The sequence below is a fragment of the Dendrobates tinctorius genome, unplaced genomic scaffold (assembly GCF_039654945.1).
Source record: "Dendrobates tinctorius isolate UK_male_01 unplaced genomic scaffold, ASM3965494v1 ptg000128l, whole genome shotgun sequence".
Classification (NCBI taxonomy): Eukaryota; Metazoa; Chordata; class Amphibia; order Anura; family Dendrobatidae; genus Dendrobates; species Dendrobates tinctorius.
Genome location: NW_027361796.1, coordinates 2471106 through 2495858, shown reverse-complemented (window position 1 = coordinate 2495858; position 24753 = coordinate 2471106).

The window sequence follows — 24753 nt, the reverse complement described above, 5'->3', positions numbered from 1 at the left end:
AACTAAGAAGTTCTTCTCTTGGAACATTCTGAAAAGATTCTTCTGCTCTGTCAAGGAAATCCTCATCTTCTTTGATGAGCTTCAGTGTAACTATTCTCTGCTGAAAACTTTGCACCTTTTCCTCTAACAGAGTCACAAGTTTGCATTTCTGCCATGTAAAGTTTGAATTTTCCTCTGGTAAATCTGTCAACATATAGCACACATTGCAGCACAATATGGCTAATTTCCTTCTCCATATTGAAAAAAATGAAATTCTGTGGAAACCCACACAAAGATTCACAAGTTGTCAGGTGCGCTGTTTTACGATTTTCACACAGCTCGATTCAGATACACTCAAAGATCCTCAGACTCATGGCAACTCTTCACTGTTTCCAGAATGCACCAGGAATATGCAAATTATCTCCCACAGCCTACTAACAGTTGCCCAATAATTCTGCACCATACATTCATGAATGAAAGTGTTGACACCCTTGAAACTTTTCCAGAGAATTAAATATTTATCCAAGAAAATTATTGCAATTACACGTTTTGTTATACATGTATTTACGCTCTACTTAATATTTGTTTGCACACCCTTTGGAATAAATAACTGCAGTCAATTGCATCTTACACCTCTCAACTGGAATTTTGGACAAGCTGCTGAACTTCTTTTGCAAACTGCTCCAGGTCTCTCATATTTGAAGGGTGCCTTTTCCCAACAGCAATTTTCAGATTTCTCCATAGGTGTTGAATGGGATTTAGATCTGGACTCATTCCTTGCCACTTCAGAGCTCTCAAGTGCTTTGTTTCCATACATTTCAGGGTGATTCTTGAAGCATGTTTGGGGTCATTGCTCTGCTGGAAGACCCATGACTTAGAATGCAAACCCAGCTTTCTGACACTGGACACTACATTGCAACCCAAAATCCTTTGGTGGTCTTCAAATTTCATGATGCCTTTCACACACTAAAGGCACCCAGTGCCAGAGGCAGCAAAGCAAAACACAAAAACATCTTTGAACCTCCACCATATTTGATTATAGGTACTGTTTTCTTTTTTTTTTTTTTTAAACCAAAAATTTTGTTAACAAAATATGCCAAGCATTACATCGTATTGACTTTAATTTCTTAATGAATAACACAATATTATAGGGGATGAGGAAGGGAGGGAGAAAGGGGGAAGGTGGTGACATTACATTTACAATCCAATCATATTCTCTAAATGCGAATCTACATATTTACTTAACTACAGTATTTAAACGGAAGGATAACCAATTATTCATTTTTATATGAAATTGAGACATATTGTTGTTAGATGCAACAATTATTTCTTCTGATAAACAATTCTTGTTAATCAGCAAGACTACTTTGGAAAATGAGGGGAATTTGGAGTTTTTCCAGTAGCTAGCAATTTTAATTCTTGTCGCCACAGTAATATGTACAATTACTGTGCGGAACTCATAGGGAAACGAGTCCAGATCAATGGAGATTAGCGCCTGCTGTGCGGTAAGAGACACTGATATACCAGAAATTTGAAGTATCAAATGGTCTTTAGATTCCCACAGACTCCTTACATTACCGCAACTCCACCATATATGTAACATGTCTGCACCAGGGTTTCCACATCTCCAGCACGTGTCTGGGGAACTGCGGAACATCCTGGACAGCCTACGTATAAGGAGTGAAATACCACCTATATAATAATTTCCTTGCATTCGCTAAGTGGTTAGTGCATTTAGATTGGCTTCCAATAATTAAGAAGGATGCCCTCCACTGATCCAGTGTAAATGTTCAATTAAAGTCTTTTTCCCACTTTTGTAGGTATGTCGTTAGTGAGGGCAGGGTATTCTCCAACATACAATCATAGCCTATGGATAACGCTCTAATTTGTAATGTGGGATTTATTAGCATAGAGTATAGTTTAGATGGTGGAACATGTACCTGTTCCTTCCTTTCAGTTAGAAAATGCCGGATTTGCAAATATTTATAGAAATCCCTATAAATACTATATCATTGTATTTATCCCACAATGATGAGAAAGTACAGTAATTAGTTCCCTCCCCTCATACAAACCCCCAAACGAAGTGACTCCGGAAGTTTGAGTTTGAGGTCCGGGATACAGTGCTCCAGCGTCTCTATGGGGCTTTTAGAAATGCGGTTTGTATAAGGCCTAATTTACTATTCAGCATTTTCCATAGTTCCAGAGCCGCGTCAACTGTTGGAGATATGTTTAGGTTTTTTATTAGGGACTGTGATGTGATGTGCATGGTAAAAGGCTGAGACATTGGAGGTTCTCATCAAATATTTTTCAATTGTTATCCAATGCCGGTCATCATCATTATTCCATATGAATCATAATTGTTCGAATGACGTGGCTCTGTAGTAATGGACCACTGAGGGGCATCTCAGGCCTCCCTTGCTCATAGGGATGTAAAGCGTATCCGCTTGGACCCTGGATTTTTTCTCTTGCCAAATATATTTTAAGATCATTGCTTGGTTTTCTTTTAATATTTTCATTGGGAATATGATGGGGAGATTGCGGAACAAATACAATATCTGTGGGAAAATGAACATTTTAACTGACGCTATCCTGCCCAGCCATGATAGTTCATGTTTCTTCATACGCAACATGTCAGCTTGGATTTTCTTCCTCAGAGACTCATAGTTTAATGATAGCAATTTATCTGCTGATAATGTAAGCCGAATACCCAGATACTCAATACTTTCATTCCCCCATTTAAAAGGATATTTATCCTGAAATTTTTTTGGATACGTTACAATTGGGGTTAAATTTAATACCTGACACTGGACATGTTCAGCTCATAATATGATATTTTAGTGTATGATTTTTGCATTGCTTCCGGTAATGACTCTGTGGGATTTCTTAACGCTAAGATGATGCCATCCACAAATAATCCTATTTTGTGTTCTGTTTTATTGACCTGGATTCCTGATATTGCTGAATTTAACCTAATTTTTTCCGCTAGCGGTTCAATCACCAAAGCGCTAACCGCAGGATAGGTGAGCCATAAAAGGTAAATACCTATGTAGCGTAAGCCGGTAGTAAATCCCTGGATGTCCCTTCTTGGCTAGTCATTTACTAGTCATTGTGCAGGTGCTTACCTGACGCATCATTATTACTCACATTTGTCACTTTATTGTTTGACTAATGGCGAGAGGAGATTGTGTTTTTAAACCTGAGCACCCCCTGCCCTGACACGCCTCCGGAAGAAGCAGTGTGAAACGCATGTTGGGGCAGAAGGAACGTCCAGGGATTTACCACCGGCTTACACTACCTAGGTATTTACCTTTTATGGCTCACCTATCCTGCGGTTAGCACTGTTCAGGGGATATCATACAATATATTTTAGAGGGGACTGTCCTTTTTTTTGGCATTTCAACTCTATTTTGTTAGCCATAATAACATTGATAGGATTGAGAGAATTCCAGTTACTATCAAGTTCCCTTTGTATTTTTTGGCTTATTTCATGGGTGTGCTCATATGTTGCTGACGATATGCCTTGGTAGGATTTCCCATGGACTTAATTCATCCCTTTTTCTATTGTTCAGTACCTTTCCACTGTCATTTTTTGTCATTATGTGTTTTATGGCAATAAAGATGTGGTTCTTGTAATTTTATACCATTGTGTGGTACCGGATTTTTTCCATAACTCTTGGTTACCATAAAAGTGATAAATCCAATGATAGGAGCAGAGAAGGCGTCCGATTCCCCCTCCCCACATGAATGAGATTAATCATTCGTCTGGTGGCGTCCAATGTCTGTCTAGATTTAATGAATCTGACCTGATCCCTGTGCACCAGGGAAGGGATTATATCAGAGATTCTATTTGCTAAAATTTTGGAGTACGGCTTGAGGTCAGTATTTAAAAGGGATATTGGCCTAAAGTTATTTGGATGGTCAGGTGATTTGCCTGGCTTAGGGAGGCTTAGGGAGGAGGACTATAGTCGCTTGTAACATTTCATCACGTATTTTGCCCATTTCAAATATATTTTGGAAGACTAATAATAGGTGTGGGGACAAAATTTGGTTGAATAACTTCAAGTATTCATTGGTTATACCATCCAATTCTGGGGATTTGTTATTTATGGTTGCTTGAATGGTTTGTTGGATTTCTTTTTGGATTATGGGTTGGTTTATTACCATCAGATTATCCTCTGGGATTTGGGGTAGGAATATGCTGTTCAAAAAATTATTAATTAGATCGGCATTTGGTTGTGGGGTCAGGTTATCGTTCTCGAGATTATAGAGTGAAGAATAATATTTTGTGAAGGTATTCGAAATTTCTTTAGGATTGTAAATTTTATTATTTTGGGAGTCTTGTATATGAGCTATTTTTTGCTTTGTTAATCTCGCTTTGATCTTATTGGCTAGTATTTTACTCACCTTATTCCCCTGCCAATAATATTTTGCTTTGTTTCTCCTCAAGTTATGCTCATATTTATATTGGAGTAGCTGATATAATTCATATCTTGCCTTTTGTAGTTCCCCATATATCTTGGGTGAAGGATTATGTTTATGGGTGTCCTCCAGTGTTGCTATATTTTTGTTTAGCTCTTCCATTTGTCACATTCTTAATTTTTTGTGTTGTGCTGCTACAGTATCTGTATTAGCCACCCTCTTATATAGGCCTTGTGGGCGCACCACACTGTGGTCGGAGGCACATCGGGGGGTACTATTGATATTAAAATATTCTTGGAGGAGGTCATTTACTTTGGATTTGATGTTATCTGAGGATATTAGAAAGTTATTAATTCTCCACGGGGAATAATTTACATTATTGTACGTCGCTTTAATTTGACAAGTTACAGGGGCATGGTCTGACCAGGTTATGTTTTCAATTTTGGCTGACTGTATATTTTGAAGGTGCCATTTGTCCACTACCATTAGATCTACTCTTGAATATATTTTATGTGGGAGGGAGTAATACGTATAATCCAGTTCAGAAGCGTGAAGGACTCTCCGCGCATCATACAATTCTTCTGACATGAGACACCGGGATAACGCGTGGGACTGGGATTTTTTCTTTGAGCACCAAGATTTGTCTATACTAGGGATCGGAGCGATGTTAAAATCCCCACAAATTAGCAAGGATCCTTGTTTTATATTAGATAATTTAGTTATAAGATCTTTAATGAAGGTGATTTGACCTGAATTGGGTGCATATATGGATGTGACACATTATTATTGATATTACATATTAATATTACATATCTACCTTTTTCATCTAGAACACTGTCAATAATCTGGAACGCTATAGTGTCTTTTATTGCGATTGCTACACCTCTCTTCTTTTTCGCCGCATATGACATGTAGATATGGGGGTAGTTTCTATGTTGTAGTCTATGGGCATCCTCACGGTTTAGATGTGTTTCTCGGACACATAATATGTCCGCCTTTAGTTTCTGGGCTTCCTTCCAAAGTAACGATCTTTTGAAGGGGCTATTTAGACCTTTCACATTAATGCTTGAAATCTGAAATACCATCTGTTACAGTAGTCCGTAAAAGTATCAATAAGTCACCAAATATGGGGCAATAATTGGGGAAATTAAGGGGTTAAAGTCCATTCTTTGCTCAGTGTCGGGGGTCTCTTCTTTAGCCGGGAGCTGGTGTCTTCATCCACAGACGCCAGGGACCACTCCTGGAGCAGGGTCATGGCGTCTCTGGGGGACACAAGGACGTGAGTGACTCTGTTCTTCATCACTATGAGCTTTACCGGATATCCCCACTTGTAGATGATATTGTTGTCCCGCAAAATCTTGGTTGCAGATGAAAATTCCCTCCTCCTAATCAGGGTGGTCGCGGACAAGTCGGTGAATACTGAGATGTTCCGAAATCTTTCCGGAAGATCCTGCTTTGCTGACGCTGCCCTGGTCACTGCCTCCTTGAAATGATAGAAATGTAGCCTGGCTATCACGTCTCATGGTGCGGAGTTGGGAGCCGACTTTGGCTTAGGGATCCGATGCGCCCTGTCAATCAACAGGTCTCTTTGATCCGCCGACGGCACTAGGGTTGTAAAAAAAGTCCGATAGAAACTCCTTTAAGGCCTCCACTGTCACGCTCTCAGGGATTCCTCTGAAGAGCAAATTATTGTGCCTAGAACGATCTTCTAAGTCTGCAAGCTTCAGTTTTAAGGCCATGATTTCTTCATCCGCTTCATCATTCGCATCCACAAGATAGTTATGTGCCATAGTATATTCTTCCAGTTTCCCCTCTATGTGTGAGGATCTGTCACCAATTTGTGTGATTTCTTTATGTAGCGCAGTGAAAGCCATTGTGATGTCAGTATGAATGGCTTGTTTCAGGTCTCCCAGCAGGGATCTGAGTGTGGCTACAGTAACTGGGGCAGAAATGGAGTCTTTAATAGGAGATTGCAAGGGGATGGTCAGGACTGTGCTTTGTAACTGTAGATCATCAGGCTCTGGACCTCCAGCACTTTTAGCAAGGGAGAGGAGCAGGGACTGCAGCGCTGGTGAGAAGTTCTGTGCAACCAGGGTGTTTGCATCTTTATTAGGGGTGTGGGGCTGATGATGTGCTTCAGCGTGCGGCTCCAAGCTTGACCGCACACTGTTACTACTTCTGCTGCTGCCGGTGGCCGCTTGGTGAGAGTCGCGGCCGCCATCTTGGATCCGGCTGCCCGCTACCTCAAAGACCTGGACCCTGCCCGGCATCTGCTCCCTCCTTTTCCCCCCGCGTCTTCCTTACTGCGCTCTGCTCTCCGGTGGTTCCGCCGTCCCTGCCTCTTGAATTAAGCCTCCTCCGGTCACCCTGCTGTTCTTTGAGCTGCTTTAGTATCGCTGGTGGCTGTGGAGCTTGAGCCGTGTACGTCCGTTCAGCTCAACCTGTTTTCTTTCCTTTGTAGACCTCATTCTATTTTTGGTAAATATTAGAATGATGTGCTTTAACAAAAAGCTCTCTCTTGGTCTCTTCTATCCAAAAGACACTTTTCCAGAAGGATTTTGGCTTATTCACATACATTTTGGCAAGTTGCAGTTTAGCTTTTTTATGTCTCTGTGTGAGCAGTGGGGTCCTCCTGGGTCTCCTGACATAGTGTTTCATTTCTTTCAAATGTTGACGGACAGTTCACTCTGACACTGATACACGTGAGCCTGCAGGACAGCTTGAATTTCTTTGGAACTTGATTGGGGCTGCTTATCCATCATTCGGACTATCCTGCATTGCAACTTTTCATAAATTTTTCTGTACTGACCACGTCCAGGGAGATTAGCTACCGGGCCATGAGTTGTAAAGTTGTTGATTAAGTTGCGCACCATGGAAAAAGGAACATAAAGATCAACTTCTCCCATTTTTTTATCTGGTTCCAGGTGCAATTTTCATATTGGTCACATCTATTACTTTCCACGGCTAAGTTTTAACGAGCAATACACGTTTGAAGCAAAGTTGTTTACCCACAATTTTGGAAAGATGTCAACAAATTTGTCCATCCCATATTTGGGGTTTTGTGTGAAATTATGTCCAATTTGACTTTTTTTTCTCTGTCTCTTTAGTGTTGTTCCAATACACGCAAAGGAAATAAAAATGTGTATAAAAAAATGTGTAATTGCAATAATTTTTTGGGAGAAATACTTCATTTTCTGGGAAAATTTAAACGGTAACAAGACTTTCAGAAATTACTGTAGATATTCTCATAAGAAATGCTAAACCTCACTTTTATTTTCTTAAATATTCTTGTTTCAGTTTTATTAACATGTTGGATTGACTGACAGCTCTGTAGTTGCTAAAAAATAAAAATTGCCTAATAATTGTGCACACAGTGTATTAAAGTTGTTGTCAGTTTCTGATAGTGGCATTTAAATGGTTAAGCAGGAGTAGTCAGAACTAGCTGTTACAGTAGCACCATTATATCACTTACCACTACATCATATGTTGGGAAGGGTTTTTTAACCATTGGCCTGTTGTTAAAGAATTATTCCTGAAAAACATCCTGCTCCTAAACTAAAATGAAGGGCAAAGCTGTAATGGATGTGGAAGTTGTAGTCACACTGTTTACTAAGCTTAAATGTGCTAAATTTTCACTATAAGGCCGGTGTCACACTAGAGAGAAATACGGACGAGTGACAGGCGCAAAAACAACTAATAATTAGATTAGGGTATGTGTGTAAAATTTGGGACATCTAGGTGTTAAATTAAGGGGTTAATTAGTTGAAAAAAATGCGTGGGCTCCCGCGGTAAATTCTCAATCAGAGAGGGTTAAAAAACACACACAGACATTAATTAAAAATTCTTTTAATGAAATAAAGACACCAAGTTTTTGACCAAATTTATTCATCTGCTAATCCATAGAAAAAACCATGGTCCTGTAAAAAAAATAAAACAAAAAAGCAACAATATACATACAGACATCATCGGTAGTTAGTGAGGCTGCACGGAGTCCCCTGGCTGACCTGAGGTGAACTGATGAGCATGGGAAAAAGTTCAGAAACTTTCCCACGCTCATCAGTTCATCTCTGGTAAGTCGGGGAGGCTGCGCAGAGATGAACTAATTCATTCTGGCAGTGGTTTACAGCAGGGCTGGTCGCATTAGCACCGGTCCTGTTTTTTTACAGGGCCATGGTTTTTCTATGGATTAGCAGATAAATAAATTTAGTCAAAAACTTGGTGTGTTTATTTCATTAAAAAAAATTTTAATTAATGTCTGTGTGTTTTTTTTAACCCTTTACTATTCTAGGGTTAATAATGGAGAGGTGTCAAACTGACACCTCTCCATTATTAATCCGGCTTAATGTCACCTTCCAATAGCAAGGTGACAATAACCCATTATTATTAACCCATTAGCCACTGCTACAGGACAATGGGAATAGAGAGGCTAAGTGCCAGAAAAGACGCATCTTATAGATGCGCCTTTGCTGGGGTGTCTGGGGGCAGATTTTTGTAGCCGGGAGGGGCAAAAACAATGGTCCCTCTCAAGGCTATTAATATCTGCCCTCTCTCACTGGCTTTCCCTCTCTGGTTGAGAATTTACCTTGGGAGCCCACGCATTTTTTTCAATGAATTAACCCCTTCATTTAACACTTACATGTCCCAAATTTTACACACATACCCTAACCTAATTATTAGTCAAAGACATATGAAAAACTAAATGAAATGAAATGGTTTACTATATGTAAATCATGTGTCATTTCATGTTGGGTTTTGGAATGATTTTAAAGAAGCCGGCAATTGATTTAGCGGCTATTCTGCTATGTAGAACTCTATGAAATATATATATATGTGTGTCTCAATGACATGTATATACTGTATTCTATGTGTCTCTATCTATTCTTTCGTTTGTGTTTTAACCTGTCATTGAGCTCCATTATATGTCCATTTTGCAATATGGATGTTATACGGATGTTTACATGCGCAAAAAATGGAGCCACACCTTGACAACAGATGACATATGGATCACTGTTCAGGGAACATTTCTGCGTATTACGACCATAAAATACGGTCCGTATTTTTATACATTGTGTCTGACTCCAGCCTAAAGCTGTTGTACATGCCTCGTTGTCTGCCTCACTCGCCGTAAAGTGAAACAAGGTATGGTGGAAAAGGGGCATGTCTTTGCAGCAAGGGGTGTGGTCTAAAATATAACATCATGCACTAAAACTGCACCAAAATATTGGTGTAAGCTAAGCTAGCCATAAAGTGGTGTAAAGTTAAAAAAAGTCTACAAGACCAATTCATCATCCAACATGAACCACTATGATACATTCAGGACACTTTTCAACTATCTAGTTTAAGTTTGCACTGTCTTAATATTATAGACAGAATAAATTATGTGAGTAAAAGGATGATTTCTGCTGCCTCAAAAAATATTTCTCATATATTTTCATCCTCGAGTCCACATAGATACTTGTTCATGTCTACATATCCCGCCTAAGCTACTGCAACACTCTTATAAACCAAAGCAGTGAAGGGATGCAAATAGGTGAAAAAAGCGTATAAAAGTAATGAAACCTTTATTAGTACAATAATGCACACATTAAAATTACCATTAACAAGCAGTAAGAAGTATCGATGAGTGAGCACAGCACTAGGAGTACAAAATAGTCCCTACAACAGGGGTAAAAATTACTCAAAAGCAAGATCACCTAGGAGACCAAAATGCTTCAAATAACAAATACATCCAAAATGAGCAGAAGCTAAGTCTAAAATTATATATCTTTATTGCAAAATATTCATAAAAACAAGGGAACATATAAAAAAGTGGAGGACATAACAATAGGGTCACCGCATCATGGGGTAAATAGCAATATCAACAATACGTGTTGAGTAAATGTATCCATGAAATAGATTGGTTGTATGCAAAATGCAAAAAAGATCAAAGAAATACCATCAAATTAAGCCATATGAATATGTGCCAATGGTTATTGTATGATTAATGCAAAAATGCACAGAGAAAATAAATGGACTTCATGGAAATAGTGCTCTTCAAACACCAATCAGGGGTAACCAATATCAAAAAACCGTATGGGAATAATTGCATGCAAGTGCGAATGGTAATATATACAAATGTACCCCGAGGCTGGGAGTGAAGAAAGATATAAATAATTATGGCATATTTACCTTGGTAGCAGGCAGGAGAACCCCGACGTGCGTTTCGCGGTAGCTTTATCAAGGGGCATGTGATAGAGTAGTTTTGCACCCTATTTATGTGAAAATGTAGTGGGGAAGGCAGACGCCATGGAGCGCTTCCGGTAGGCGGCACGGATCATAGCCGTCACGGCTCGGCGTCATGCAAGCCGCGCCTCCTCCTGGCCCGACGCGTCAGAGCAGGAAGGAGGAAGCGGCGGCATAGAGACGCGTCGCCATGACGACGCTGAGAGCCGACAGTTGAGAAATGAGACCTGTTATAAGAAACTAACCTTTAATCCCACCCTTAAATTTAAGGGTGAATTACAAGACATTCTCGATCAGGCCTTTGATTATGGCCTCATTACCAAGGATCTCAGGGATCGCCTGGTACCTTTGTATCTGAAAATGGCATGTATTTATTTCTTGCCCAAAATTCACAAAAATGCCTCCATTCCACCTGGGCGCCCAATTGTCTCGGGCAATGGGAGTCTCTGTGAAATTATCTCCAAATTTTTAGATTTCCATTTGAAACCACTGGTATCTGATCTTCCTTCCTATGTGAAGGATTCTGGGATGTACTGAGAAAAATTGATGGCATCCCTCTTGATAAAGATATGTGGCTGGTTACCATGGATGTGGAAGCTTTGTACACATCCATCCAGCATCAAGATGGGATTTTGGCCACAAGAACGTTTTTATGTATGTCCCAGGCATGTCCCGACTTTACCGAATTTTTGCTTTTGCTGCTTAGATTTGCTCTGGAGCATAACTTTTTTATTTTTAAACAGAGCATCTATTTACAACAGCAGGGGACTGCAATGGGTGCAGCCTTTGCATCCGCATATGCAAACCTTTTTATGGGCATGTGGGAGCGAGAAATCTTTCTCACTAGACCCATAGCGCATATCGAGGGGGTCCTGTTCTGGGCCCGCTACATCGATGACATCCTCATGGTGTGGCAGGGCTCGGAGCGGGACCTCCTCGATTTTGTCGGGACTCTTAATGACAATAAATTAAATATCAAGCTTACCTGCAAGTACAGCCAGACCTCCATTGATTTTCTCGACATTAAAATTACTAATCCCCTGGTGGCTTCTTAGAAACCAACATTTTTCATAAAGAAACTTCCGTTAATTCGCTTCTGCATTCGACATCCTCCCACCCCCAATCATTGATCAAAAGCATACCCAAGGGACAATTCCTTAGAATAAAGCGAATTTGTTCCACTGAGAAGAACTTCGCTGAGCAGGCGGATGACCTATCCAACAGATTTCAAGAGAGGGGATATTCACGGAGATGCATTAAGAAGGGATTACAGGCAGCCGTAAAAGCGGATCGCAATGAACTTTTAAAACCGCAGTTTAAGCCTGCACAGGACCCTAAGGTAAGATTTATTACCACCTACAGCGCCAACTGGCGTGGGATGCAAAACTCTTTGAAAAAATTCTGGCCCATTTTGCAGGAGGATAGGGGTTTGGCAAAATTCTTGCAGGATTATCCATCCATTACATATAAGAAATCTCCCAATTTAAAAAATCATATTGTCCGCAGTTATTATTCAGGACCCCAACCGGATAAGTCCTTTGGATCCAAAGGTCCTGCTTGGGGTTTCTTTCCTTGCGGGAATTGTATTGCATGCCCCAACATGACACGAGCTACGACTTTCCATTCCAGTAGTGGCCAGAATTTTTCGATTACGCAGCATATCACTTGTGATTCAATTGGAGTCGTTTACTACGCTTACTGCCCATGCTCTAAAATCTACGTAGGGTTAACCTCGAGACCGCTTAAGACCAGGATTAGGGAGCATTACCGCGACATTGTCAATGCAGGAGAGATACAAGACATTTCCTCCCTAAAACCGATACCGCGACATTTTAAGTTAGTTCATAATTGTAATGCGGACCTTTTAAAAGCATTCGGCATAGATAAAATACACATTGATGTTAGGGGTGGAAATTGGAGAAAAATGTTGGCACAATTGGAGGCGCGATGGATCTCTAAAATTGGATCCATACAGCCAAATGGTCTCAATGAGATCATCAGTTTCGCCCCTTTTCTATAATTTTGTTGTAAACAGCTCTGTTTTTTCCGTTTTTCTTTATGTATTTTAACCTTATTTTCATTTATCTTTTTATAGATCTTTTAATTTGTCGCTGTTTTGTCCCTGCTCTACCACAAGATTGATGTTCCAAGTTTCTTGATTCCGGTTGCCCTGGTTGGAAGATTGACCTTTATGGACGAATAGTTCATATTTGTTATTTCTTGTGCATGTATCTATTTTTTATAGGACGTCCCTTTCTTTGGACCCCCTTTTTTCATCCACATCTTATGTATCCTAATGTATTTTAATTAATTTCTCTCTGATGCAGATCCATGTATCTCATTATGAAAAAATCTGCATTATTTGTATTTGCACTATATACTATGTTCTTATTCAAATGAATGTATTTATGATTCACAATTTAAGATACTTTTGTAGATTTCACGTGAACTTCACGGATGTTTTTAATACATGTATTACATTCCATTGCGTTTTTTTGTGCACTCTCGCTATTTTGCACTTCTGTCACCTGGTCTTCTCACTACATGAACATGTCCATTGTTCTTATACTCATTCACTCACCCACCCATTCATTAATTTTCATACTTAGTTCTTTCATGCATCTTTTGCTTCTTCCTTCCAGGGCAGCGGGACGCGCTCTGGATGTGGTTCGGCTCTCAGCGTCGTCATGGCGACGCGTCTCTATGCCGCTGCTTCCTCCTTCCTGCTCTGACGCGTCGTGCCGTGAGGAGGCGCGGCTTGCATGACGCCGAGCCGTGACGGCTATGATCCGCGCCGCCTACCGGAAGCACTCCATGGCGTCTGCCTTCCCCACTCCATTTTCACATAAATAGGGTGCAAAACTACTCTATCACATGCCCCTTGATAAAGCTACCGCGAAACGCGCGTCAGGGTTCTCCTGCCCGCTACCAAGGTAAATATGCCATATTTATTTATATCTTTCTTCACTCCCAGCCTCGGGGTACATTTGTATATATTACCATTCGCACTTGCATGCAATTATTCCCATACGGTTTTTTGATATTGGTTACCCCTGATTGGTGTTTGAAGAGCACTATTTCCATGAAGTCCATTTATTTTCTCTGTGCATTTTTGCATTAATCATACAATAACCATTGGCACATATTCATATGGCTTAATTTGATGGTATTTCTTTGATCTTTTTTGCATTTTGCATACAACCAATCTATTTCATGGATACATTTACTCAACACGAATTGTTGATATTGCTATTTACCCCATGATGCGGTGACCCTATTGTTATGTCCTCCACTTTTTTATATGTTCCCTTGTTTTTATGAATATTTTGCAATAAAGATATATAATTTTAGACTTAGCTTCTGCTCATTTTGGATGTAGGGGTAAAAATTAGTAACACGTAAAGTAATGGCCCGCTATAACAATATGACACCTGCAGGTATAGATGTTAACTCATCCGGGGATGAAGGTAAGACCTATATGTGATCATAGATATTGATGCTTACAGCTCAAAATATTTCATAGCCTAGTGGGGACATTATATATATAGTGACATCAGACTACCCTCGTCACTCATAACTTGCATAAGCAGGTCCATAAGAATAGCAGAGCAAAAGAGCAAACCTCAATGCGCGTTTTGCGTCCGCTCCTTCCGGGTGGCGTGTATTTATTTATTTACTGCAATATTCTTGTCTGCTACCTCTTATGGAACATCTACAACCCTGCTGCACAGTTAATCCACCTCTTCTCTCTCCTCTCTGCCGTTCCCTCCACTTTGATTATCCATTTCACAGATAATTCAGTTCCAATGAATTACAACGCTGTCCACAACTTTCTTCGCAAGTAACCAAAGTTCCTCTCAAGATCTCCTCTTCTCTTGCCTGTTCACAGAAATCTACAAGATTTCTACCCAATACTCTGAAACTGGCTACACTAAATTGTCAGACTTTCTCCCACATCCAAAATGTTTAAAATAAACACCTGTTTAGAAATGTCAACAACCAACAATAACCCTGCTGTGAAAAATAATGGAGCCATTGAAGTAGCCTCTACGCTACCCTACTGCCTTTTCCTCTTTGTTTATTATGCTTTGCTTATATAGCTTATATTGCTTATAGCTTTGTTTATACAGCACCATCATATTCTGTAGCGCTTTACAGCCTTTATCATCATTTTCAAAATCTAAATTCCCTATCAGCATGTCTGTGCAATTTGGGAGGAAACCAGAGAATCTGGAGGAACCCTTGGCAAACACAAGAACATATCATTCCCACCTAACTTCTTTGGGCAGGATATCCCTATATACCAGTCGGTCACATAATTAATGCTGATTGTACTTTTTCGTTCTTAGGTTATACATTGTTATACTTATCATGTTATGTTCTGTAAACGCTCTTTGTACCTTTCCATTTCCCTGAGTAAAGTCTTCATCACTCATGGCTGTTCGTTGTCCGTTTTGTCAGTTTTATTCCACTGGCAGCCCATGGCCATATTGTAATCCATGGAGATATTCATGTGACCAATGGTCTACATAAAAGAAACAAAACTGAGACATGTTGTATTCTGGTCCGGCAGAACAGACAGCACACAGATGGCATTCATGTCCTGTCTGTTTTCAACCGATGACATATTGATGATAAAAGAAAAACCATACAGACCAAAAACATAAAAAATGGACTTTCGGGAGGATGAAAGCAGTCCGTTTTTTTTGCAAAGCAAATGTGTAAAAATGGCCTTAACTAAATAAACATTTTATAGTCTAAGGCAAGCACAGCATATGTATAAATCATTTATGGGATAATGTAGCCTTGTTACCCATACAAGCCGATGAGAGTCCATGTTTCAACTTTTTTTTACATTTTAAAAACAATACATGGACTTGGATATTTCTTTGAGGAAGATTTTGCTAAAGAATCCCATTGAGCTTTCCTACTCTTCTTCCACTTATTATACATATACATTAAAAGGAATCTGAGGGCATCATGATGAAGTCATTGAGACTCTGATTCTCTGTTGTAGTGGTCAGAATACTGAACCTTTTATAACCCCGCCCCGCCACTGATTGGCAGATTTCTGTGTACAATCTACATTAACAGAAAACTGCTAAAGAGTGTTGGGGCGAGGTTACACAGAGTAGTTGACTAGGAGGCACAAGATATCTAGTCCTGTAGTGCTAATCTACTGTCAGACAAAACACTGATTTGCTGAAACTGCAGCACACAGCTTAGTAAGTGACAAATCTTTACAATCAGGCTCTCAGCCCCTATATCATGCTGACTTCAGATTACATAGCAAAAACTTGCTGAAAAGTTCCCTTTAAATAAGTTATTGCTAACAATAGCCCTTTTCTATATGTAGTGTTATGGTATATGGACACCATAGAGTCTTCTCAAGACTTGATATGACTTGAGTGGAACTGCTCAGCAAATCCCACTGTGGCAGACTCTGCCTGGTCATCTATTAGATAGCTGCTCCAGGTCAAACATATGACTGGTTGTAGTATTCTAGGGCCACAAGAACTGAGTGCAAGGACTCCTGAAGCAGAACCTACACTGACCAACTGACAGTAAACAGCCTACAAAATAAGCTGTAAGAAAAATAATTTTCACCAGATTTGCTTTATTTTATAATTCCCTTGGAAGAGAGAGCCTACCAGATTGGAACATAATTACAATCTGAGGGATATGAATGTAATTTGGATCCAGGTTTTAACATAGATTGCTATTTTTTAAAACAAGGTATGTCAAGTTCAAGTCAAGTTTTTATCTATAAGAGTATGAAGCGCACATATATGTCCCCAGGAACTTTGCTTGAAAATGTCCCCCTCTCATTGTGGTGGTTAAGAATGCACATGAACAATCATTAAGGCTAAATATTCTGTGTACTGTATACAATTTGCATTCTTGTAGAGATTATTGTCATCTTCAAATGCTTTTTCTTATTATTTTTTTTATTACTGTTGTATCTTATAGATTCTTCCAATATTAATATGTTTTGACACCTGCATAGTACCCTATGGTATCACATTCATGAGCACCAAAATGTTGTTGAAAAATACTAAACTAATAAGCCTGTACTGTAAGTGGAATCTAGATTGCAGGAATCTGACTATCTTTAAAGTGCAGTTCTAGTTGTATTTGATAATAGTCCCACCAACCAAGGTCCAAGCGTGTCCAAAACCTTCATTATTAAAGGGAATCTGTCACCTATTTTTTGACTATAAGATGCGGCCATCGCCATCAGGGGCTTATCTACAGCATTCTGTAATGCTGTAGATAAGCCCCCGATGTAACCTGAAAGATAAGAAAAATAAGTTAAAGCCCCATCACACACAGCGATCTCGCTAGCGAGATCGCTGATTTTGTGACGCCACAGCGATCTCGCCAGCGAGATCGCTGTGTGTGACGGGGATCAGCGACCGGCCCCCCTGCCGAGTATCGCTGATCGTGCTTGATCGGCCTGGGCCATTTTTCAATCACTGGTCTCCCGCTGGCCAGCACGCATCGCTGCGTGTGGCAGCGAGAGACCAGCGATCAGCGACGCTGGAAGCTGGTTTCTAATGTAAACATCGGGTATCAAGGAGCCGCGGCTCCTTGATACCCGCTGTTTACCTTGGAAACCGGCGTACACGCTGGTTTCCAAGGTAAACAGTGGGTATCCAGGAGTCGCGCGGCTCTTAGATACCCAATGTTTACCTTGGAGGCGCGGCTCCTGGATACCTGATGTTTACATTAGAAACCAGCTTGCTCGCTGGTCCTGATCGCTGGAGGGGCTGTCTATGTGACAGCTCACCAGTGATCAGCCTAGCGATGTCCCAGCGATCTTATCATGTCGGATCGTTGGTGGGATCGCTGGGACATCGTTATGTGTAGTGGGGCCTATAGATTATACTCACCCGGGGGTCCGGTCCGGGTCCAATGGGTGTCGCAGTCCGGTCCGGCGCCTCCCATCTTCTAGCGATGATGTCCTCTTCTTGGCTCCCCATCGCTGCTCCGGCACAGGTGCACTGCTCTGCCCTGCTCGGCCGCCTCTTATAGTAAAAAAAAGGTGACAGATTCCCTTTAAAATACATAATAATCAGTGTGTTTTTTAAGTAAATGTCTAAATGAACTGAAATGCAGCATAGTTAACAGTTCACTTCCTCAACTTCTCTTGGCACCTCAACCAAAGTGCATTCACCAACAGAAGATGACAATCAGCACTATGGAAAAACGTTCCAAAAATTGTTTAGGTGCATCAGGATGGTGTGGGAATAACAGCAGGCAGACAGATAAAATCTCAAATCCAAAGTTTACTTTTATACTCGCTGCGGCACGACTTGTGCCAAAGAGTCAATTTTAGTCTATTGTTCATTTTTACGGGATCAGCACTGCCACATCAAGGCCCCTGCTGTGTCCAGTCGTACTGTTCTACAATTTTGTATCCAGGGGTCAACACTCTAGTCAGGGAAGTACAGTGGGGAAAAAATTATGTAAGCCCCCTTCTCACATAGCAAGATCGCTAGCGATCTTGCTAAAGCGTCACCGATTTTGTGACACAACAGCGATATCGCTAGTGATCTCGCTACATGTGACATGTACCTGCGACCACCCCCCCCCGCTGGATATCGCTGATCGTGCTCGAATGTCCTGGGCCTTTATTTTCTTGTTGGCATCCCGCTAGCGCTGACTAGCGACGCATGGACGCAGGTGGAAGTCATCATCATCGCTGCGATGTGACAGGTAAGAACGACCGCCGATGGGCTGCTGCGTCTCTGGTGAGATCTGCCTGTTTGGCAGCTCACTAGCGACCATTTAGCGATGCACCAGCGATCCTGACCGAGTCATATCATTGTCGGGATCGCTGGTGCATCACTAAATGTAACGGGACCCTTAGTCAGCCACCAATTGAGTAAGTTCTCCCACTTAAAAAGATGAGAGAGGCCTGTAATTGACATCATAGGTAGACCACGTCTATGAAAGTCAAAATGAGACAACAAATCCGGAAAATCACCTTGTCTGATTTGGCAACATTTATTTTTCGAATTGTGGTGGAAAATAAGTATTTGGTCACTTAAAAACATGCAAGGTTTATGACTCTCACAGACCTGTAACTTCTTCTTTAAGAGGCTCCTCTGTCCTCCACTCATTACCTGTAGTAATGGCAACTGTTTGAACTTGTTATCAGTATATTCCCTTTGGAATTCTCACTCAGTGTGTAACAAACTCTCCTTCATTCATGACTTTTTCCTTTCTAATTCTCTTAACCTTCTGGCTCTTACTGAAACCTGTATCCAGCTGTCAGACACTACCGCTGCTGCTGCTCTTTCATATGGTGGACTACACTTCTCTCATACCCCAAGATTAGACAATAGAGCAGGTGGAGGCGTTGGTCTGCTCCTATCACCAAAATGTACCTTTCAGGTTATCCCTCAAGTACCGTCACTTGTCTTCCCTTCTTTTGAGGTCCATGCCGTCAGACTCTACACACCCTTCTCCATGCGAGTGGCGGTGGTATATCGTCCTCCCGGCCCCTCCCATCTGTTCCTGGATCATTTTGCCACTTGGCTTCCACATTTTCTCTCCTGTGACATCCCTACCATCATCATGGGCGATTTCAACATCCCCATTGCTCTTCCCCTCTCCCCATCTGCTACTCACCTTTTATCTCTAACATCCTCATTTGGCCTTTTGCAGCTTACTAATTCTCCAACACAAGAAGACGGAAACTCCCTCGACTTGGTCTTCTCTCGGATTTGTGCAGTGGATGATTTTGCAAACTCCCCTCTCCCGCTCTCTGACCACAACCTTCTTTCATTCTCTATCAAGAACTGCCAGGCTGCTCAGGTCACCCCCACTGTCCATATTTATAGAAACATACAGGCCATTTACACCCAGAAACTTATGAAGAACTTGCAGCCTTCATTGGCCACTATCTCCTCCCTCTCATGTCCTGATTCTGCATTGAAGCATTACAATGAAACACTTCAAAGTGCCCTGGATGAATTTGCACCTCCTATACATAGAACACCACAACACAGACGGCGACAACCCTGGCACACCCTGCAAGCACGTTTCCTGCAGCAGTGCTCCAGGTGCGCCGAACAACTGTGGAGAAAATCCAACCTACCCGAAGATTTCATCCATTTTAAGTTTATGCTTCGAACATACAACACTGCCCTTCACCTCTCAAAACAAACCTATTTCAACACCCTCATCACCTCACTGTCCAATAACCCTAAACGTCTCTTTGACACTTTTCATTCTCTACTCAACCCTAGAGTACAGGCCACAACCACGGAGCTTTGCGCTGACGATCTGGCCAATTACTTCAAAGAAAAAATTGACCAGATCCGACAGGAAATTATCTCCCAATCACCTCATACCATGCACTGTCCTCCCTCCCTCACTGCATCTAGCTCACTCTCTGATTTTGAACCAGTCACAGAAGATGTAAGCAGGCTCTTTGCATCTTCTCGCCCAACCACTTGCACCAGTGACCCATTTCCGTCACATCTACTCCAGCCCCTTCCCCCTGCTGTCACCCCTCACCTAACTAAAATATTTAACCTCTCTCTCTCTTCTGGTATCTTTCCCTCCTCACTTAAACATGCCGTCATACATCCACTACTTAAAAAACCATCCCTCGACCAAAACTGTGCCGCTAACTATAGACCTAAGAGTCAGTGATAAGCGGTCATAGAGGAGCGCTTAGTAAGCAACCCAGGGCAGCAAAAATGTCAGGTCTCCACCGCAGCTCCAGCCGAAAACCTCCAATGGAGGATAGGAGCAATGAGAAAATGGAAACGGTCTTAGGAGCGCAGGAAAGAGACTCAGACAAGAGATGGGGTTAAACCACAACGTGTTTTGACGGAGGATCCGTCTTCATCAGGTGGAAGTTTCCCACCTGATGGAAACTTCCACCTGATGAAGACGGATCCTCCGTCGAAACGCGTTGTGGTTTAACCCCATCTCTTGTCTGAGTCTCTTTCCTGCGCTCCTAAGACCGCATCCATTTTCTCATTGCTAACTATAGACCTGTCTCTAATCTTCCCATCATCTCCAAACTCCTGGAACGCCTGGTCCACTCCCGTCTTATCCGCTATCTCTTTGAAAACTCTCTTCTCGACCCTCTCCAATCCGGTTTCCGCTCTTTACACTCTACTGAAACTGCCCTCACTAAAGTCTCTAATGATCTACTAAAAGCTAAATCAAATGGTCATTACTCTATGATAATTCTCTTGGATCTCTGCAGCATTCGACACTGTGGACCATCAGCTCCTCCTCACTATGCTCCGTTCCATTGGCCTCAAGGACACCGATCTCCTCCTATCTCTCTGACCGCTCCTTTACTGTATCTTTTGCTGGCTCCTCCTCCTCTCATCCTCCCCTTACTGTTAGGGTTCCTCAAGGATCAGTCCTAGGCCCCCTCCTGTTCTCTTTGTACACTGCCCCAATTGGTTAAACAATCAGTAGATTTGGTTTCCAGTACCATCTCTATGCTGATGACACTCAATTATATGCTTCTTCTCCTGACATCACACCAGCCTTTATAGAAATCACCAGCGATTGTCTAAAAGCTGTGTCTAACATCATGTCCTCACTATATCTGAAACTGAACCTGTCAAAGACTGAACTCCTTGTGTTTCCTCCCGCTATTAATGTACCTATACCTGACATTGCCATTTCCGTGTGTGGTTCCACTATTACTCCCCAGTAACATGATCGCTGTCTTGGGGTCATGCTTGACTCCAAGCTTTCCTTTGTCCCCCACATACGATCACTGGTTCGCTCTTGTTATCTGCACCTCAAAAACATTTCTAGATTTCGACCTTTTTTTTTACTTTTGACTCCGCAAAGACTCTTACTGTTTCTCTTATTTATTCTCGTCTCGACTATTGTAACTCTCTTCTAATCGGTCTCCCTCTTACCAAACTCTCCCCCCTCCAATCTGTCTTGAATGCTGCTGCCAGGATCATATTCCTCACCAATCGTTACACCGATGCCTCTACCTTGTGCCAGTCATTACACTGGCTAGTGGCTACCCATCCACTCCAGAATCCAGTACAAACTTATTACCCTCACCCACAAAGCTCTTCATGGCTCAGCACCACCCTACATCTCCTCCGTTGTTTCAGTATACTATCCTACCCGTGCTCTCCGTTCTGCTGATGACCTGAGGTTAACATCCTCAATAATCAGAACCTCCCACTCCCGTCTCCAAGACTATACACGTGCTGCGCCAATTCTTTGGAATGCACTTCTCCGGTCAATACGATTAGTCCCCAATCCCCACAATTTTAAGCGTGCCCTTAAAACTCATTTATTCAGATTGGCCTTCCGCCTCAACACATTAACCTAATCTATCCCTATGTGGCACAGCCAAAAGTTTTTACCATAGCCAGGTTCCCCGCATCATGTTCCCACATGCTTTATGCATCCATTAGCCCTCTGCATCTGTACTGTTACACACTTAACATTATGGCTGGTCCATACAATCAGGGCAACTGTTACCACCCACCTTTTGTGTCTCCCTTTTTTTCCTCATAGATTGTAAGCTTGCGAGCAGGGCCCTCATTCTTCTAGGTATCTGTTATGATCTATGTGATTATTGTTATGCTGTAATGTCGATTGTCTGTACAAGTCCCCTCTGAAATGTAAAGTGCTGTGGAATATGTCGGCGCTATGGAAATAAAATAGTCAAACAGTCACACTCCAAATTATACTACGGTGAAGACCAAAGAGCTGTCGAAGGACCCCAGAAACAAAAGGCTGTGATGACTGAATCTGCAATAGGCAAGCAGCTTGGTGTGATGAAAACAACTGTGGGAGCAATAAGAAAATGGAAGACATACAAGACCACTGGTAACAAACCTCGATCTGGGGCTCCACCCAAAATCTCACTGATCGGTGTACATGAAAGAATGAATGGGGCCATGTATCGTGAGATTTTGAGTGCAAATCTCCTTCCATCAGCAAGGGCATTGAAGATGAAACATGGATGGGTCTTTCAGTATAATAAAGATCCCAAGCACACCGCCAGGGCAATGAAGGAGTAGCATCGTAAGAAGCATATGAAGGTCCTGGAGTTGCTTAGCCAGTCTCCAGATCTCAATCCCGTAGAAAACCTTTGGAGGGATTTGAAAGTCCGTGTTGCCCAGTGACAGGCCCAAAACATCTCTGCTCTAGAGGAGATCTGCATGAATGGGCCAACATACCACCAACAGTATGTTTCAACCTTGTGAAGACTTGCAGAAAATGTTTCACCACTGTCATTGCCAACAAATGATATATAAAAAAATATTGAGATGAACTTTTGTTAATGACCAAATACTTATTTTCCACAATAATTTGCAAAATAAATATTGCCAAATTAGACAAGGTGATTTTCTGGATTTGTTTTCTCATTTTGACTCTCATACTAGTGGTCAGGGGCGTACATAGAAATCATGGGGCCCCATAGCAAAAGTCTGAATGGGGCCCCCCCCCAAAAAAAAAAAGAAAAAAAAATCAACAGGTGCTCTTAACTCCAGGCATGCATGTTATGGGTCAAATAATTAATTTTATAGCTAGTCTTTGATTTTTTTTCTCATTTGAGTAAAAGAAAAAGTAAAACACTCACATCCAATTTGATATATTTCTTGTAAAAGTCAAAATGGAAGGAGCTCATATATACTGCACAGGGGCCCAAGTACTGTCAAGGAACTCATACATACTGCACAGCCAGAGACTTTAGACAACTGCTGACCAGGAAACAAGGAAAGGTGAGCTTCAAGGGGGTATACAGCGGCCGTCGCTTACATTTAATTAAAGGAGATAGTACTGTGTCAGCACAGCACAGCTGCCAAACCGCAGCGGCCGTCGTGGGCCCCCTCACCCATCCGGGCCCCTTCACCTGTCCGGGCCTCATAGCAGCTGCATGGTCTGCTGCTATTGATGATACACCCCTGCTTGTGGTCTACCTATGATGTCAATTACAGGCCTCTCATCTTTTTAAGTGGGAGAACTTGCATAATAACTACTGACAATGATCACCATCACTATTGTCATGTGGCTCTTAAAGTGTCCACTATCTTTTTGGCAGGTTAGCAAGCAGGTGAAAAGATTAATCAACCCCCCATTGTAATTCCTTTTAAGATCATAATCCTAAAATGTGCTGTTTTTAATACACGTATTCTTATTAGCTGACATTGCTGAGCTACTAATCGTGTTTTTCAATCGTCATTAGGCCATCTGCACACAGTGACTATTTGGCGAGATTTTTAGCCAAATATGAGTGGGTGATAAATACAGAAGTGGTGACGTGTTTCTATTATACTTTTCCTCTGATTGTTCCACTCCTGGTTTGGTCTTGTAAAATACTGACCAAATACTGAACGTGTGACTGTGGCCTTAGACATTTTAGGTGGATTTTCCAGGGGGATGTTCAACAAGTGTTTAATTGCAAAAGCATTTTTTTTTTCAATCATTTGAATTAAAAAATTATTGTTTTGCTCTACTATATAATACATAGAAATGTAATAGAAGACTAAAACTCTAATGCTACTGTATGGTACTCTATAAAGTGACATTATTTCACTACGGGGATTCATTTTTATTTTATATAGAGAAATTGATAGGAAAGTTTCAATATTGCAACCTTCTATTTATGACATCCATCTGATATAAGTTTATACACATCACAGGCTCACTGAATTTCCTATCATCTACAGTTAGCACCTGACCTTTGATAAGATATTAGGTTACCTTCTATCTGCATCATTTTATTTTTAATATATATATTGATCCTAAAGAGGAAAAACATGGCATCTGTGGCAAGGAGTACCTGAATCAAGTGATATACGGCCAGATGACAGCTATTACAGATTGAAGATTTTTGTGCATAAAATGTCTTAATATTGACAGCGCTATATTTGTGTCATATGTGGTTATGTAATATTAAGATGGAAGGACCTCAGCTTTTTCTTGCATACTGTATAATAGAGGCTCCACAGCTTTACTATACGCATCAAGAAAGGAAATCAGACCTTTGATGACCCCTTGTGAAAAAATTAAGCACTGCATGGGAGTAGGAGGGAGTGAGCACCAAGATTATTTACAGGTATAAAAGCTTTAATTTACCTGTCAAAATATAAGAAAAATGCAGAATTTATGCAA